General features: G+C 43.0%; 1 protein-coding gene across 1 annotated transcript in view; it reads right to left on the minus strand.

The window, feature by feature from the left end:
* Nucleotides 1-17,934, minus strand: part of LOC142152881 (protein diaphanous homolog 1-like) — a 418,442-nt gene that overhangs the window by 292,007 nt on the left and 108,501 nt on the right. The window lies entirely within an intron of this gene.

Raw genomic sequence — 17,934 nt, forward strand, 5'->3', positions numbered from 1 at the left:
TCTAGGTCAGTAAAGGCGGAGGTACAGTGTAAGGAAAGGCTAGCAGCAAGAACAAGTTATTCTGTGATTCTATAACATAATTATGCATTAGGAATTTGCTGGCGCTATATAAATAAATGTTGATGATGTTGATGATTAGTGCTAGGAAAGAAGGTTGCCTGGAGATGCTAAGTGAATATAATATAATAAAGATATTTGTGTTGTAATTATATGTTCATGTGAACAATTCATAACTTGTCTCGACATAATAAGACTCTTTTATTAATATTGTGCAAAGAGCAAACATGTGCTATAACCCAATGCAGCCATATCTTGGCTTAGATTGAAAGCAACAAAATTTGTAGATTAAAGTACATAATAAAATAAATAATACCTTAGGCTAGTGGATCCCAGCCTTTCTCAGTTCGAGGCACCCTCAGGGTCTCCATAATGTTTTCAAGGCACCCCTAAACCAAAATAAATAACAAGCAGTCCCCTGCCTTGCTCACCACCGTCCCTGGCCAACGCACCCCTGTGAGATTGCGAGTTAGGGAACCACTGCTTTAGGTGGACAGGGCATCTACGATGGCCATGTTATAACACAGCTCTGTGCCAAAACCTATAATCGGAGCCATCAAACATTTTGATGAAGAAGAATCTAAGTATATGACCACCGAAAAGAAAGTATGCATAAAAACAAGATGTTTACAATCAGAGGTGGAGCCAGGGCTTGGATCACCCAGTTACCTTATAAGCAGATTAAAAAATAATTTTTAAAAATAATTTTATATTATACATTATATTTATCATATATTTGGTACAATCATCTATGCGCATGGATTTATTATGGAATAATTTTTATTTTGTTCATTCAGCATTGCAATTAATGCGGTTTTAATAATTTGTAATTCATTTTTTAAATTTTAAGAACAATTGTCAATAAAGTTTTTTGAAATTCTAGACTACATAAGGAGATAAGAGGAAGTCCACATTTATCCTTGACAGAGTCCAACAGGACGAAGCGCGTTGGATTGAGACTACATTCGGGTTACATAGTAACCATTTTGGTCCTCTCAGGCTCACGTCTATAGAGGAACTTCCGGACAGAGGGGGTCATCGCGACTGAAGGTTCAGCTGATATTGGAAACATTTACCCTCCTGAGAATCTCCATCCACGGGCAGAACTAGCAGGGAAGAAGAAGGAAAACACTGCGCACATTCAGGAAAAGAGTAGGGTAAGAAATCTTCCTGCATTTCCGCTGCTGAGTGATTCCTATCTCATAAATTTTACTAAAGGAGTTATAACATTGTTTTTGTGTCACATTAGTTTTATATGTGTGCATAGATTTAGATCAACAGTATCCCATGCGCTTACTTTTTTTAAAATTATAACCAGATTAGATTATGGTGCAGACAGAGCGTAGCATTGGACATCTCATGTTACGAGGTCCGGAGTATAGACCTCTGGTTAGTGCAAGTGGTCACCAATGATCATCCTAAGTAGACATTAGTGTCTGTGGAAACGCCTTTTTGTGCAGGGGAACATATTTACATGCACAACCTAACCCTGCTGGGGTCACACTGAGAAAAGCTGAGGCTGCACCAAATAGGGAGCCAATCACGGACCTTCCCCCAATAGACCCAAGCAGCATATACATCCGGGGACTACTCTTCTCCATGCGTAAGACCGCAACTGGGAGTCAGCCACAGCTCTCCAGAGCCTTTATATATATTGCAGTAATGGAACCCAACATAGTGTACCTCCATTTAAAGAGTCTTTTATAGGGTTGAGTGATTTTGGCTAACATGCCTAAACATTTCACTGATGTTCTACATTTTGGCTCTTTTAATCTGCACTCAGAAGTGGGAGAATTGATCGGAGCTTCAGCACCTGTCATTCTTCCCTGACAGATGTAAGAAAATCACCTTTCTTCTCTAACACTCCAGAGTGACTACTGAAGTTTATATATAGATCAAAGGTGATATCATACAGAACTTACAAGAAAGGTAGCAGCAAGATAATCCTCACTTTATTCAACACATAAACTTTCAGTTACCTCACTGAGAAACTTTATACTTTTGCAATAAATTAAGACATACCTCTTGGTGCTGCATCAATATTGCCACCTAGTGGTAAATGGTAAAAATACCAGATAAAAAAATCCTCTTGTATATATCAATTTAAGGGGTAAATTTATCAAACTGCAGATTTGAAAGTGGAGATGTTGCCTATAGCAACCAATCAGATTCTAGCTGTTATTTTTAGAATGTAATAAATAAATGAGACAAGTGAGTTAGGAGGAGAACTGATAGGCTTGAATAAAGAAATTAGTCTTAAGGGCATGCTTGAAGTCTTGGAGAGTAGTGGCTAACCTGTCAGGGTGTGGAGGGTTGTTTGCCTACAGCTGTGGAGCAGCCCGGGTGAAGTCATGGAGGCAAGAGTGGGAAGAGATAATCAGTGAAGTAGTGAGGCGGCGGTCATTGGCAGAGCGAAGGGGCCAGCATGGAGTGTAGGTAGAGATGAGTTTGGAGATGTAGGTGTGGAGCTTTGGTTTAGGTATTTGTAGGTGAGGGTAATTCTGTAGGCTGTGAGGAGAAAATGTAGCAACTGGCGGAGAGGAATGACAGAGAGATAGAGCGGCGGGAGAGAGAGATAAGGCGGGAGCAGCATTGAGGATAGACTAAACAGGGAAAATCGGGAAATGTGGTCGGCCAGAGAAAAGGATGTTACAGTAATGAAGGCGAGAGATTACAAGGGAGTGAATAAGAGTTTTTGTGGCTTCCATGGTGAGAAAGGGCCGGATCTCGGATATATTTCAGAGATGGAAGTAGCTGGATTTTGAGAGGGACCGAATGTGAGGTTTGAAGGAGAGGGAGTGAACTTCATGGACAGAAAGTAGGGTGGTGCTATCAACAGAAAGATAGAGGGGGAAGCTGAGGGAGCACTGGAGGGGGACAATGCAATTATTTGAGTATTGGAAATATTGAGTTTAAGAAAGCGCTACATCATCTACACCAGGGGTGTCCAACCTTTTAGCTTCCCTGGGCCACATTGGAAGACGACGAGTTGGTTTGGGCCGCACATAAAATACACCAACACTAACGATAGCTGATCATCGAAAAAACCATAAAAAGCATAGTTAACATATTAAACTTACTTGGAAATGAAGTTAGTAAGATTTAGGAAACCTGTTGCAGAATCATGATTAAAGCAGTAGTCCCATTACCAGCTACAATTTAACTTACCTGCATCTGCCCCTTAGTGGGGTTCGGGGAATTAAATGCCAAAAACTTTTTTTTCCTCTCTTTCTGCACCCATTAATCATTTTTTTATTGACCAGTTTGAAATGGTCACCGATATAGGTAGCATCAGGAGGACTAATAGAAATCTACAGAGATTTAAAGATAGGGTGGCAGGAAAAATGGCTCATGGAGCAGCCTCCGATGAGGGTAACAGTGGGTGATATTTTCACCCTACTCAGCACTGCACATTTAAAATGGTTTAAAATATTAAAAATACAATTATCTCTTAATATTTATATTAGATACATACAGAGAACACAGCTAGTTCATAATTGCATGGTGCAGAAAGTCCAAAATTAGAGTAACAACAATAAGATCCTGGATAATCTTTCACTGCTGCTGATAGTTTGCGCGGGTGACTCCTCTGTGCTGCGCTACGCAATGGATGTCGGGTGTGATGATGTCACCTCCAACATTCACTGTGAGCGCCACAGGAGACCAGGGAGGGAGCCGGAGTGCCAGCTGATGTGACCGCAAGGTAAGTATATATATATATATATATTTATTTATTTTTTTTGCAGGATTTTTTTTTTCAGCACTGCCCCCTTGCCACAACCAAAACTGCTGCTGGGCCACATTTACAGGCACCAAAAGTTACACTGGTTTCTTGTCCAGAGTAGCCCTCTTACACATACTCACATTTTTATTTGTCTTACTATGCACCTAACCCAAATTTCTCCTACTGTGTGCTTCTCTCTCTCTTGGTACCCTCTGACCCACCCATTGTATCCGGTGACATCCTATTTTTATACTCTTTGAATTTCTCAGATTTTTTAGCCAAGCAGAGCCAAATTAGAAACACGCAAATTATAAATATGTCCACAATGGGTAAAGCAAAATCACAGTAAATAAAGTAGGGAACCTTCCTTTACCACATGCCACCTCAGACCACAGTGAAACCACTTTGACCCCCACATATTCACGGCCATCTCCAGTGGCCTCGGCAACCACTATGGAGAGAGTGGCAATCTTAATGCCTCTAATTGACAAAAACATTTTAAGCCTTACTATCTACTTTTGACTCTACTAAACAAATTTTCGGGTAATACAATGCTGTTGTAGAACAAAGTACTAACTATGCTTAAGACACAATTCTATTTATACAAAGTACAAGCTAAAGCCCTTCAGCAATTAACTGATAAATTAAATGACCTGAATTATAGGAATCGGAGAGTAATATTCGATTCCTAGGTATCCCAGAAACTATCAAGGACTCCCAACTCGCCCATTATCAAATTTTAACACTTCTCTCACATTAGGAATCAAGCAAGAGATGGAAACCCCTCAGATTGAATGGGCTCATTGCATAGGTGAGGAAAGAAAAAGTGATAGACCAAGACCTAAGGGTATATTTACTAACCTGTGGGTTTGAAAAAATGGAGATGTTGCCTATAACAACTAATCAGATTCTAGTTAGCATTTATTTAGTACATTCTACAAAATGACATCTAGAATCTGATTGGTTTCTATAGGCAACATCTCCACTTATTCAAACCTGCAGTTTAGTAAGTATACCCACTATACTGGTTTTCTTGACTATAGAGCCAAGTAGAAATGAATCGGGCATACAAAAGAAAAGAAAACTTCATTGTGGAGGATAATACATTTCTTATATTTCCAGACTTTTCAGTCTTAGGGCTAGATTTACTAAGCTGCGGGTTTGAAAAAGTGGTGATGTTGCCTATAGCAACCAATCAGATTCTAGCTTTCATTTATTTAGTACCTTCTACAAAATGATAGCTATAATCTGATTGGTTGCTATAGGCAACATCCCCACTTTTTCAAACCCGCAGCTTAGTAAATCTAGCCCTTAGTGATGCAAACAAGGAAAAAATTACCTGAAGTTTGTAAATATCTGGTAGAGCAACACAAATAATTTGCTCTTCTCTTTCTGGCCAAATTTCAAGTGACAGACAATGGTGAGACACTCATGTTTATTGACCCCCTTCTAAAGGGAATCACTATTTCTTCAACAAGTCACCATCTCAGGGGTCATCAGCTAAGTTCACTACCTCCCCCCATTGCTGAGAAATATAACCTTTTCGTCAATTTCACCTTTCTAATTTTCCCACAGAACTGGCTGACTTAAATCTACTTTGAAAATAGATACCGTATATACTCGTGTATAAACCGAGTTTTTCAGCGCATTTTTTCATGCTGAAAAAGCCCCCCTCGACTTATACACCGGTGAACTTACCTGGTGTCGAGTCCCTCAGATCTTAAGTTCCGCAGTGGAACGCATGTGCATTCCAAATGCCGAACCTCCTGCTTCCTGTCAGTGGAATGCATGTGCGTTCCACTGCGGCGGTAAGTAAAGGGCTGAAAAATCCCTCTCCTCTCCATGAACTTGCTGTTTCAGTGATAATGTAGCACATGCTCAGTCTGTTGGTGATTTTCTCTCTCACTGTCCACGCTGCTTTGATGTACAAAGATATTCACACATACACCAGCCTGTTGGAGAGCCAGTGCATTACTGAAGGTCAGCGGAGGTGATGTGGAGCTTGCTACTGTTCGCATGTTGTGTCAGCCCCTTCTCATCTCAAATCAGAATATTACAAAACATATTTCCATCTTCTGTATTTTACGTTGATCTTTTTATAATTTTAATGAATTCATTCATTGTCGACCTGATTCCGTAGCTGTCTGCAGACACTGGACTTCCGCTTTCTCAGATTCTGCAGACGTGGGCTGGGGCCATATTGCATGCATCTGATTTCACTATATTCCTTATCGCTAAACCAGTAGGGCCTGTGATGCTTTACTGTGCTAAGGCATGGATAGCGGGCACACCATGCTTTAGCATGTTTTTCTACAGCTTTTTCCTCCAGTTAAATTTCTACATTTTAAAAGGGCTTCTTTGGACATCAGGGGGAGAATATATTAATCAAGTTGAACTTGCCTTTCAAACACATTACCGTTTTTAATTTGCCCGGCACAGTTGGGCACCTGCATCTCTTTCTAGCTAGACCCTGGTTACTGACAGAAGATAACCTCATTGGGTGGCAGTAAATCATTCTGTAAGTGCTCCTGGCCTTTGTTACTTCTGTCACCTGGATTACAGATGCTGACCTTAGGCTGTGCATTTACCAGTAGCTGCTGCATTTCCCACCCTAGGCTTATACTCGAGTCAATAAGTTTTCCCAGTTTTTTGTGGTAAAATTAGGTGCCTCGGCTTATATTCGGGTCAACTTATACTCGAGTATATACGGTAATATCAGTTTGTTTAATGCTTATAGTTTATATTTACTATATGTATTTCTTCCCAATTCAAATGTTGTTTTTAAATGTTGCTTATTACTGGTACAGTTAGGGATCTACCCAAATTTCTGTTTTGGAAAAGGAAGATAGAAAAAAACATATGAAGTAATTTCAAGTTATTGTATTTTTATTTTTTTTCTTTGTTGACATGTTCTGCGATTTCATTTCTAGAGAGTGGAAGAGGAGGAGAGACGGGGCATCACCCTCCTCACCGGAGAAAAATGTTGTTTGTTGGGCCTGAAGAAAACACCAACTGTATGTATGCTGTCCATGACTGAGGGATTGGTTAGCCATGTCATCTGTACAAACACACATGTTTGAATGTTAAAAGCGTAAAAAAAACACTAATACACTTTAATCTGCACAAACCAGACCTCATATTCCTGCAGGAAACCCATTGGAAATTTGGGGAAGACTCCACCCTTATAGACACATGAATAAAGGAATGCTTCTCAGCCCCATTTAAATATAAATCTAGTGGAGTAGCCATTTTGTTAGGCAAAAAAAACTACCTAATATACTAGAAAGGATTTTGGACTCTAATATCCACTACATTTTATTGGACATTCAGACCTTAAGTACACTGTTTTGAATATATATAATCCCAACACCCACCCACAAGACTTTTTTCCAATGCATTTCCCACCTAATAGGTACTAGAGATACCCCAAATCTAATAATTGAAGGGGACTTTAACGTGGTTGATAACCCTCCACTTGACAAACATCCAGTTGCAAAAAACAGACATTCAGATTTGTGGAATTAAATAGCCAAACTTACGATAAAGCACAGATTAACCGTGTGTGTATGGTTGTTGGGGACCGTGCGCCAGTGTCTCTATCCGGTGACCTCCTGCAGGCTCTAAGGACAACTCATGGAAATTTACATCATATCTATATAGTTCCGAACACTTTGAGTAACATTTAAAACATGTCTGGATGGACTTCCTGGGTAATAAAATAGACCATTTAGATGATCCTATTCTACCCTGGGAACCTCCAAGTCGGTAAAGAGGGGACATATAATAACATACGTAAGGAAGGCAGGAAAAATATCAATCTCTATCCAAATTATTACAAGATAAACACAATGCCTCTGACCAAGTGAGACCTCAATATCCAACAACATACAGGCATAACAAGCACTGGAATATGTTCTCTTAACACAGACTCAAGCAAAATTAGATCACACTAAAACAGATATTACCACTGGGGAAACAAAACAGGAAAACTCCTAGCTAATATGACCAGGATTTACAAACGTAGAAATCACATTATAGCGATTAAACAAGATAATTCCCCTTCCACTTTAATTAGATCAACGCACATTACCGAAGCCTTCTATACCTACTATAAAGATCTATACATGGCCACTACCCCAAATCCAACACTTTTAGCTGAACTATTAAAGGAAGCTGATTTGTCCAATCTAAAAATAGCGCAAAGAGAAACTGATATTATTACCTTAGTAACTTATGCCCAGAAAATACTTGACACCATTTCGGACCTAAAACTATTTAAATCCACTGGTCCAGATGAGTTTTCAGATGAATATTTGAAATTACTAAGAGATGATATACAAGAACTTTTTCATGTTATTCATAGACAGCACACCCAGTATACAACCTTTAGTCCAACATATACAGCACTAATCTCTAGCCGGAGAAATGCCTATTACTAATGTCCTCTTACCGCCCAATAACTACTGAACATAGATTTCAAGACATTATCTAAGATAACAACTCTAAAATATCCTCTCTACTCTGCTGATAGATCACCAATTAGGCTTTGTACATGGTTATCACTAGGTCAGGGGCATGCGCACACCAATAGCTGCTTCCTCTACAAGCCCAAACTGTCCCAATATGCTCTTAAGCCTTGATGTCCATAAGGCTTTTTGCACTGTGTCTTGGCCCATTGTAATAAGCATTTTAGAAATGAGAGATTTGGGGGAAGATTTTATAACTTTAATTAGATATATTTACATGAATCTATTACCATCTCTAATCAATGGTGCTTTTGGGAAACACCTGGAAATGTTGAGGAAAAACCATCAAGGGTGTCTGAGATCCCCTCTTTTATTTAATTTCTCTTTGGACCCTAAGCTACGGGTATTACAAATAGCCACTTTTGCGGGGCATCTGGATTGGGTCAGAATCTGTTAAAATCACTGCATTCGCAGATGATATTCTTATGTACTTCTATACCAGAATCCTCTCTAAACCCTTCGATGATAAAAATTGAAGAATTTGGCCTAATATCTGAATTCAATGTAAACTTTGACAAATCTATTGTACTAGTCCTGAAAAGGGCCATATACTGCATAAAAAATGCATATACTGGATAGCCCCCTTTTGATGTCTGTTAGGAAGACATAAAAACCCAGATGTTCTTTGAAACCTGGGAAAATACATTATTGATGCCCTTGAGAGAAAAAATATGGAAATGTTTCTGCCAGACCATTTGGTATGAAACATGTGTATGCTTACAAGACCCCCCCTTCCCCCCAAGCTATGTAAGACATCCTACTGCTCTGGTCTCCCGGTTGCACCACACAAGGGCATCCTAAAAGAGGGAGGAGGAACTCTGATCTGCTCCACGAGCTATGGAACTCAATGTTTAATCTAAAAGTTAAAAAGTATAACAACGTAGTATCTTTGTTTTAGACAGATTTTATTTCAAGAAACTTACAGAAAACAACCAACTACATTTTTGTAGTGAATACTTATTTCTTAATACTTAAGAAATGAATGAACAAGAATATCTAGGTTAACTGTTACACCCATTTATGTATATTATGTTGCATTTAATTAACGTTTCTAATGTTTGCCTCTTCTTTTTCTTTGATCTAAAGATTCACTGTAATTGCAAATGTTTTATTTCATAACAACTTCTATTAAAATACATATAAAAAATGAAATACAAAATATTAAGTTGGATTGAATTTTATCTGAACATGAAGGATCCTATAATTTTTTGGGTGCAAGGGTACCATATGTTCACCTGAGCCCATTATCTCCAATATCATCATGTCTAAGTTTACTTATATTAGTTTAGTTTACTTATATTACCGGCATAAATCCACAATGAGTCAAGATGTTGTCACCCATTGGTCTGGGTTCAATATGGGCCTTTGCTCCACTGTTACGGTTCCCAATGTGAATACTATTGAGGGTTGTGATACTTAAACCAAAGTGCCTGTATTATAAAAAAAGTTTACACAGGAGCAAGGTCAAATGTAGTCAATGTCTGGGTCTCACTATAAATGCTGCAGGACGATGGAACAAAGCAGAAGTCAAAAACCAGGGAGAAGTCAGGATCCAAACAGTTTCACAGAGAATCAGCAGCAGCAAAGTCAAAGACAAACGAACCGACACTAGTCTGTAGGAAAAGGCAGTCTTTTTTGCATCAATATTTTTATTCAATATTTTCAAAAATATATGGGGGAAAAAAAAAAAGAGGGGGCGGGGAAGAAAATACATACAGAGGGAAACACACAAGGAGTCCCCACAGGAGGAAGGAAATCACTCAATTATGATAAGGCACACAATATCGACAATATGTATTTAAGAATAGAGAAATACAGTAAGACATATTAGCCTTCATTATGACTGTCTGAAGATGCTTCCACTATGGGAGGAGTACCAGGGGATAGGAGCTGATCAGTGGGCTGGGGGGATTCTATAAGGGCCGCTGGTGAGTGAGTTGTTGAGTAATCGGGGATATCCCGGGGGGCCGGGGACCGTCTGTGGTGTGTGCATGCCACTTAAACCATCTCATGATAGGACCTGATGCAGATAAACATTAGGGCATATCTATTGTTTTCATCTCAAAGCTATGCTGTATCTTAGTAATGATTCGGTAATGGTAGGAGGGACGTGGCACTTCCAGTTTTGTGCTATTGCCGCTCTAGCAGCTATCAATATGTGACCCAATAGGTAGCGATCCTGCTTTGAAATGGATGCCTGGTATACATGAAGAAGGGCTAGGGCTGGATCTGGAGCAACAGGGGTCTTTAAGACGGTTGAGATCAAAGCAAATACCTCGCTCCACAGCGGCTGAAGCACCGGGCATGTCCAGAAGGAAAGGGCAGTCTTAAAAACATCAGACACAGGTGATCATGATCCAAATTAGATAATGAGTGCTTAACCCCTTGCAAGCAAGGAGAAACTGTCCATAACAGCAGAAACTATGGTAGCACAGAGGCCAAATTCAGAATAAGGACAAAGTCCTAATATAACTCCCCCTTAAAAGAGCAGATTTCAGATGCTCCACGACTCAAAATTCAGGATCTTCTCTTCTTTTTATTTTATGATTACTTCTAGGAGACACAATTGAAACCCTTTCCATCAGAGTGCAGACAGGACCAGGTTCTTTAAGAGCATAAGAAGTGATAGAAAGTTCATCAACGAGTTCTCTAGGGTCATCAAGAAATTCACTCTCAGAATCTGAATTCCAGCCTAGAGTCAAATGAAAAGATGGTGATATGCCCGTGAAGCCAGTATCCAAGGTTTGAATTTGTTATGACTGATGTGGCATAGGGAGGGTTTTTTCCTTCTTGTTAATTCTCTTTTTAGATAGCATAGATCGACCAATTGTAGCCACATGCCTAGATGATTTATGGACAAGTGTAGGAGCTGAAACACAGGCTGGGTTGTAAATGGAAACAGAGGAACCATAATCAGATGACTGTATATGGAGTGTATTTCTAAAAAACTGCATTAACAAAGTGTTATCTGAGATAATCAGAATTAAGAAGGGAAATGGCCGAAATTTGTGGCTCCCTTCTGAAATTCATAATCATTAAACCTACTTGGTTAAACTGGTCCGAAAAATATAAAGGATATTCTTCAAATTGCTACATACATAATTGAAGGATTGCAGAAAACTGTTTAAGGTCTCCATCAAAGAAAACTGGAGGAGGGTCTGAAGATTCAAAAGAGGTCTCTGGACACTCTGACATGGCGACAGTCTTAGATGAGTACCCCACTGGGACTGCAGAACAGGAAAGATTAATCTTGGATTCAGCATATAACTCAAATTTAAACTGAGCACATCTCTCTGGCGGTTCAGTCTGAGCACACTTGGCAGAAGGCCTGGACTGGGCACACTTGGCAGAAGACTCGGGTTGAGCACACTTGGCAGAAGGCTCGGGTTGAGCACACTTGGCAGAAGGCTCGGGTTGAGCACACTTGACAGAAGGCTTGGGTTGAGCACACTTGGCAGAAGGCTTGGGTTGAGCACACTTGGCAGAAGGCTTGGGTTGAGCACACTTAGCTGAAGGCCCAGACTGGGCACACAACTTGGCGGAAGGCTCGGATTGAGCACACTTGGCAGAAGGCTTGGGTTGGGCACACTTGGCAGAAGGCTTACAAGTTACAGAGAAGCAGCCATTGGTCATTGAGTGATACATCTACAATAATAAATCTTTCCTCAGGATTTTTAATTTGGGAGTGAATAGAGACTTGAATTTTCCTCTTTAGTAATATAGCAAACCCCTGGATTTAGAACTGTAGGAGGAAAAGCCCAGTATTCGATAACCAAAGTTAGATCATTTTTCATGTTCTTTATCAAGATGTGTTTCCTGAAAGAAAACTACAGCAGATTTAACTTTTGATATGTGTTAGGAACTCCCAAGTCAGTACAGTGAAACTCGGGAACTACTCTGAAGGCCAGGTGTTCGCTGGAGCCCCTAGTGGTGGGGACAGACTGGGCTGCGGGCCGACCGAGGGTCGAGTGACGTATACTGACTTTTATTATTATTATTAATATTTATTTATAAGGCGCCACAAGGCATCCGCAGTGCCGTACAGAGACAAACAAAATTACAATACAATGGGAGACAGCACAGTACAGTAAACACAGCAACTCAGTAAGCTCAATGCACAGCTAGAGAGGGCGGGGAAGGGGGAGGGAGGATCCGCAAACCACGGGGCCCAAGAAGGAGGGCGCGGAAGACAGGGAGACCCCCAGGGGGGAGGAGGGAGCGAGAGTGGACGTGGGGTGGAGGACCCTCGAGGAGGAGGGCTAAGTAGCTGGAGAGCAGAGTTAGAAGTGGTGGAAACAGGAGGAGAGATGGCCCTGCTCAGAGGAGCGTACAATCTAAGGGGAGGGGTGGACAGACAGAGAGACGCAGGGGAGAGAGGGAGAGTAGGGGGACGGAGGCAGAAGATAAGGTAGGAAGTTAAGTGGGAGACAGAAAGGCTTTAAGAAAAAGGTGGGTTTTTAGGGCCCGTTTGAAACTGGACAGATTAGGGGAAGTTCTGATGGAGGGAGGGAGCTTGTTCCAGTGGAGGGGGGCAGCGCGGGCGAAGTCTTGGATATGCGCGTGGGAGCAGGTTATAAGGGGGGAAGAGAGGCGACGGTCAGAGGCAGAACGGAGAGGGCGGGATGGAGCATGAATAGAGAGGAGGGAGAAGCCCCTTCTTGGACTGCCAGCCGCTGGGATAAATTCTGCACCACTTGGGAAATCGCCTGTATCTGGTTGGCCAGAATCTGGGCTGGGGACAGATTCGACTCCTCTCCATCCATGGCCGTATGATACCAATCTTCCTTGGCCGGTTATAATGTTAGGAACTCCCAAGTCAGTACAGTGAAACTCGGGAACTACTCTGAAGGCCAGGTGTTCGCTGGAGCCCCTAGTGGTGGGGACAGACTGGGCTGCGGGCCGACCGAGGGTCGAGTGACATATACTGACTTAAAGGAGTTCCCAGAAGTGGAGTGATTGGCGGACTGTAGTTAAGTAGAATCCTAGGTCAAAGGGTCACAGGCACAGATGCAATATCCAAAGACAAGCGAAGGGTCAAACACACAGGCAGAGAAGCAAAATCCGAAGTCCAGGCAAAAGGTCGAGGTCAGAAGAGAAGGGTCACAGGTCCAATAACAAGCAGGGGTCAAAACACGGGTAGTCAAATCCAAGGTAGCAGGAACCAAAACAGATAGCACAAGCAGGCAGCAGGACTGAGGACAGAACGCTATAACCGGCAGTGAGGCTGCAGACCTCACTGCCTTAAATACACAGAGGGACCAATCAGGGTTTGCCCCTGAAGTATACCCACTTGCAGGCTAATGCCTGCTAATTCAGCCCACAGGCTGAATTCAATCATAATTTACAAAATGCGGGTGCGCGCCCGGCTCTCTATACCGCCGGGACGCCACGCTGAAGGAGCGTCTGGCCATTGCCTTAGCAACGGACGGGTGCTGGGCGGAAGTGACGTCCCGGTCGTCAAGGTGACTGCCGGGACGCTAGAGGAACGAGGAAGCGAGCCGCGGCGGCTCGTAACAGTACCCCCCCTTGAGGAGGGGTTAAGGAACCCCGACACCCAGGTTTAGTGGGAAATTTCCTAAAAAAATCTCCCAGCATGGAGACGCCTCCGCGGTATTCAGCATCGCTCCTCAGGGCCATAACCCTTCCAGTGCACCAGGAACTGAACTTGGTCTTGGACCCTCCTTGAGTCAAGGATTCTTTCAATAACATATTCCTGGTCTCCATTCACATCCAAAGGCCGAGGCCTGCTAGAGGAAGGCTGGCTGAATCTGCTGGGAGCAGCGACTTTCTTCAGAAGCGAACAATGGAATGTCGAGGGTATTTTTAAAGACGGTGGGAGTTTCAGCCTGAAAGCCACTGGATTTACCTTTTTCTCAATTGAAAATGGTCCAATGTATCGGGGCCCCAGTTTCTTGCAAGGTTGCCTCAACTTGATGTTCCGTGTGGACAACCAAACCCGATCTCCCACCTTCAGAGAACATGGCACACGATGGCGGTCAGCGAAAGCCTTGGATTTTTGCGAGGCTTGACACAGTGCAGAGTGCACCTTTTTCCAGATAGATCTCAACCTGGCCGTAAAAGCAGGTGTTCCAGAATCCCCACTGGGAACAGCAGTAGAGAAAGAGTTAGACTTCGGGTGAAATCCGAGGTTGCAGAAGAACGGAGATGTGTGTATTGTGGAATGGCAGGAATTGTTGTAAGCGAATTCCACCCAGGACAAGAGAAAGGACCAGTTATCATGAAATTTTGAAACATAGATGCGTAAAAACTGTTCCAAGGACTGGTTGGTTCTTTCTGTCTGTCCATTCGACTGCGGGTGATACGCTGAGGACAGACTGATACTGATCCCAATGGACTTACAAAAAGATCTCCAAAATCGTGCAATAAACTGAGATCCTCGGTCCGAGTTGATGTCTTCAGGAAGACCATGGAGACGAAAGATATGGGTCAGAAACAAGGTAGCCAAGGTCCTGGCATCCGGTAGCTTGGGTAAGGATATAAAATGTGTCATCTTACTGAATCGGTCCACGACTACCCAAATGGTGTTATGGCCTGCAGATGCTGGAAGGTCAACAATAAAATCCATCGAAAGATGGGACCAAGGTCTGCTTGGAGCAGGCAAGGGTAGCAGTAGACCAGAAGGGCGGTTTCTAGCAGATTTGTTTCTAGCACACTCAGGACAGGCACGAACGTAAGCCTCCACATCATCCGATAAGGTGGGCCACCAAAGCCAGCGAGAAAGGATTTCGATAGTCCTACGAATTCCCGGATGACCAGCAGAGCGGTTGTTGTGACCCTCTATGAGGACAGGTTTCCTTAGATGAACCGGGACAAATAACTTGTTGAGAGGTGTCTGAACAGGAGCAATTTTCTGGAAGTGTTGGATAGTGGCTCCCAGATCCTGGGTGAGTCCGAGATGAATTGAAGTTGAAGGAATAATAGACTGCTAGTCAGGAGACTGAGGATGATGGGCCAAAAAACTTCGGGACAAAGAATCAGCCTTAATATTTTTTGAACCTGGACGAAATGTGATGATGAACCTAAATCTGGCGAAGAATAGGGCCCAGCGAGCCTGCCTGGGATTCAGAGTTTTTGCAGTCTGAATATATTGGAGGTTTTTATGGTCTGTGAAGATGGTAATGGTGTGTTCAGCTCCCTCCAACCAATGTCGCCATTCCTCCAATGCCAACTTAATGGCCAATAACTCACGGTTACCGACGTCATAATTACATTCCGCTGGCAGAAATTTTCTCGAGAAAAATGCACAAGGGTGTAGCTTTTTACTCTGTGGGTCTTTCTGAGAGAGAATGGCACCAGCACCAACATCCGAAGCGTCCACCTCCACAATAAACGGAAGTCCTGGGTCAGGGTGTCTAAGGACTGGAGCGGAAATGAAGGCAGCTTTGAGAGCTGAGAAACTCGCCAGTGCTTCTGTGGACCACTCCGCTGGGTTTGCTCCTTTTCGAGTGAGGGCAGTGATAGGAGCCACTAACGAGGAGAATGAGCCAATAAACCTTCGGTAATAATTGGGGAAGCCAAGGAATCTTTGGATCGCCTTCAAGTTAGTAGGTAGGACCCAATCTTGAATTGCCTGCACCTTGGCGGGATCCATAGCGAATCCTGATGAGGAGATGATATAACCCAGGAATGCCACTGTGGACACCTCAAATTCGCATTTCTCCCGTTTTGCGTACAGATGATGTTCTCGTAATCTCAATAACACCTGGCGGACGTGCTGACGATGCTGAGCTAAGGATTCAGAATAAATTAGGATGTCATCCAAATAAACAACAACTGTTTTTCCCAAGAACTCACGTAATACATCGTTAATCAGGTCCTGAAAGACTGCCGGAGCGTTGCACAAACCGAATGGCATTACGAGATATTTGTAATGTCCCGAGTGGGTATTAAAGGCAGTCTTCCACTCATCCCCCTTCTTGATTCGGATAAGATTGTATGCCCCTCGGAGGTCAATCTTAGAGAATACAGTAGCTGTTTTCAGTTGATCGAACAGGACAGAAATCAAGGGTAAAGGATACATGTTCTTAATCGTGATGCTATTCAGTCCACGGAAATCGATGCAAGGCCTCAGGCTGCCATCTTTTTTGGAAACGAAAAAACAACCTGCGCCTACCGGAGACTTAGAAGGGCGGATGAACCCTTTCTTCAGGTTTTCTTTTACGTATAATTCCATGGCCTGTGTTTCAGGAAGGGATAGTGAATATAAACGCCCTTTGGGCAACTTAGAACCGGGTACCAATTCAATTGCGCAGTCGTATTCCCGGTGTGGTGGAAGTGAATCAGCTTTCTTCTTGCAAAAGACATCACTGAAGTCTTGATAGGGTACCGGCAACAATTCTGGACTAGGCTGTATAACTCTAAGAGGCAGGGTCAAGCAGGACGTAGAGCACCCAGGACTCCAACGGACAATCTCCCCTGTTTTCCAATCAATAAGGGGGTTATGACTGCGAAGCCAGGGATACCCCAATATCAAAGGAGCAGAGGGACAAGTGATAAGATAGAAGGAGAGCTCTCCGTATGGAGGACTCCTACAGACAACCGAACCATTGGAGTCCTAGCGAGAATCCTTCCCCCAGGCAAGGGGTTACCATCCAAAATGTGGTGATGCTTGATCCTAACCTGATATGTGGAATATCAAGTGTCTGAGTCAAATGTATATCCAGAAAATTACCAGCCGCACCACTGTCAAGAAAAGCTTTCAGGTCCATGGATCTCTCACGGAAAGTTAGACGTCCAGGGACTAATAAAGAATTGTCTGAAGAGGTAATCTGAAGACCCAAGTGCACCTCTTCACCTGCACTTAGGATTTGGAGTTTCCCGGCTTGCTGGGACATGAACGAACTAAGTGGCCAGGTTGACCACAATACATACACAAGCCTAGTGAGCGTCTTCTGGAGCGTTCCTCCGGAGGCAAACGATAAGCGCCCAACTGCATGGGTTCAGAGGAATCGGGCAAAGTGTTATCAAGGTTAGCGAAAACGTCCATAGGAGCAAAGGACTCCCGTTCAGCCTTCCTCTCTCTGATCCGACGATCAATTTTTATAACAAGTTGCATCAAGTTCTCCAGCGTGTCGGATATCGGATACTGGACCAAAGAATCCTAAATCTGCTCGGTGAGTCCTAATCGAAATTGACTTCGCAATGCTGGATCGTTCCAGGCGCTATCAGTGGACCATCGTCGAAATTCCGCACAATACTCTTCCGCTGAGCGACGTCCTTGCCTCAGCGTACGGAGATGAGACTCAGCTGAGGCTACCCTATCCGGGTCATCATACAATAGCCCCAGAGCTTGGAAAAAGGCATCCACTGACTGCAACGCTGGACTTGTGGAAGGCAAGGAGAAGGCCCAAGACTGAGGGTCGCCCTGGAGTAAAGAGATGATGATCCCTACCCTCTGTTGTTCGGAACCAGAGGAACGTGGTTTCAGACGAAAGTACAACTTGCAGCTCTCTTTGAAATTACGGAAGGCTGGCCTGCTTCCAGAGAATCGGTCAGGCAAATTCATCTTAGGCTCCGGTGTGTCACCAGCGGGAACTTGCTGGAGCTGCAGGTCTCTAGAAGCCCCTTCTTGGACTGCCAGCCGCTGGGATAAATTCTGCACCACTT

Source organism: Mixophyes fleayi, chromosome 4 (assembly GCF_038048845.1).
Source record: "Mixophyes fleayi isolate aMixFle1 chromosome 4, aMixFle1.hap1, whole genome shotgun sequence".
Taxonomy (NCBI): Eukaryota; Metazoa; Chordata; class Amphibia; order Anura; family Limnodynastidae; genus Mixophyes; species Mixophyes fleayi.